The sequence below is a fragment of the Cebus imitator genome, unplaced genomic scaffold, assembly GCF_001604975.1.
Source record: "Cebus imitator isolate Cc_AM_T3 unplaced genomic scaffold, Cebus_imitator-1.0 Scaffold36, whole genome shotgun sequence".
Taxonomy (NCBI): Eukaryota; Metazoa; Chordata; class Mammalia; order Primates; family Cebidae; genus Cebus; species Cebus imitator.
Window position 1 is genome coordinate 888,532 of NW_016107351.1, and position 2,227 is coordinate 890,758.

A 2,227-nucleotide genomic window follows, 5' to 3' on the forward strand; every position below is an offset into this window, starting at 1 on the left:
GGGGGAAACTGGGGAGACCTGAGTGAAACTGGGGAGACCTGAGTGAAACTGGGGGGACTTGAAGGAAACTGGGGGGACCTGAAGGAAACTGGGGGGACCTGAGAGGAACTGAGGAAACCCGGGGGGACCTGAGGAAACCTGGAGGAAACTGAGGGAACCTGAGAGAAACTGATAACTGGGGGAAGCTGAGGAAAACTGGGGGAACGTGAGATAAACTAAGCAGAACTTAGGGAACCCCGGGGAACTGGAGGAAAACTGAGCAGACCTGAGGGAAACTGGGGGAATGTGGGGAAACCTGAGGGAACTTGGGGAAAACTGACAGAACCTGAGGGAACCTGAGGAAAACTGGGGGAACCTGAGATAAACTGGGCAGACCTTAGGGAAACTGGGGGAATCTGGGGAAACCTGAGGGAACCTGAGTGAAACTAGGGGAATCAGAGAAGCTGAGAAAACCTCAGGGAAACTGGGGGAACTTGAGAAACGTGAGGGAAACTGAAGTGACCTGAGGGAAAGTGGGGGAACCTGGGGAAATCTGGCAGAACACGAGAGAAACTGAGGGGACCTTTGGGAAAGTGGGGGAGACCCATGGGAAAGTGGTGGGACCGTGGGAAAGTGGGGGACCCATGGGAAAGTTGGGGGACCCATGGGAAAGTTGGGGGACCCATGGGAAAGTGGGGGGACCTGAGAGAAACCTGATGAAACCTGAGTAAAGTGGGGGAACCCGAGGGAGCCTGAGTGGGAAAACCTGAGAGAAACTGAGGAAAAGTGGGAGAACCTGAGTGAAACTGAGGGAACCTGAGTGTAACTAGGGGAACCTGAAACTGGGGGAACCTGAGTGAAACTGAGGGAACCTGAGTGTAACTAGGGGAACCTGAAACTGGGGGAACCTGAGGGAAACTGGGGGAACCTGAGGGAAAGTGGGGGAACCTGAGACTGAGGGAACCTGAGGGAAACCAAGGGGAACTTGAAGGAACCTGAGGGAAACTGGGGGTAACTAGTGGAACCTGAGGGGACCTGAGGGAAACTGAGAACCTGAGGAAAACTAGGGCAACCTGAGAGAAACTGGGACAACATGAGGGAAACTGAGGGAAACAAGGGGAACCTGAGAGAAGCTATGGGAAAGTGGGAAAACCTTAGGGAAACCGGGGGGGGGCTGAGAGAAACCGGGGGGCACCTGGGGGAAACTGGGGAAAACTGAGGGAAACAAGGGGAACCTGGGAGAAGCTATGGGAAAGTGGGAAAACCTTAGGGAAACCGGGGGGGGGGCTGAGAGAAACCGGGGGGCACCTGGGGGAAACTGAGGGGACCTGGGGGAAACTGGGGGGACCTGGGGGAAACTGGGGGGATCTGAGAAAAACTGGGGGAACCCGAGAAAAACTGGGGGAACCCAAGGGAAACTGGGAAAACCTGAAAAACTGAGGAAAAGTGGGGGAACCTGGGGGAAAGTGGGGGAACATGAGAAAAACTGGGGGAACACGAGGGAAACTGAGGGGAACTGGGAAAACCTGAAAAACTGAGGAAAAGTGGGGCAACCTGAGGGAAACCAAGGGGTAACTTGAGGGAACTGGAGGGAAACTGGGGGAACCTGAGAAAACCTGATGAAACCTGAGGGAAATTAATGGGACCTGAGGGAAACTGAGGGAACTGGAGGGAAACTGAGGGAACTTACGGGGGGGGGGTGAAACAGAAACGGGGGGAACCAGAGAAACGGGGGAACCAGAGAATCGGGGGGAACCAGAGAAACGGGGGGAAACAGAAATGGGGGGAAACCTGAGAGACACTGAGGGAACCTGAGAGAAACTGAGGGAACCTGAGAGAAACTGAGGGAACTGGGGAAATCTGGCAGAACATGAGAGAAACTGAGGTAACCTTAGGGAAACTGGGGGAATCTGAGAGAAACAGGGGGAATCAGAGAAACTGGGGGGACCTGAGGGGACTTGAGGGAACCTGAGGAAAACTGGAAGAATCTGAAAGAAACCAGGGGAATCAGAGAAACAGGCAAACTGGGGGAAACTGAAATTAGGGACACATGAGGGAAACTGGGGGGACCTGAGGGAACCTGAGAAAAACTGAGGGAAACTGGGGGAACGTGAGAGGAACTGAGGAAACCCGGGAGAGCCTGAGGGAACATGAGGAAACCTGAGAGAAACTGATAACTGGGGGGAACCTGGGGAGAACTGGGGGAACCTGAGATTAAACTAAGCAGAACTTAGGGAAACTGGGGGAA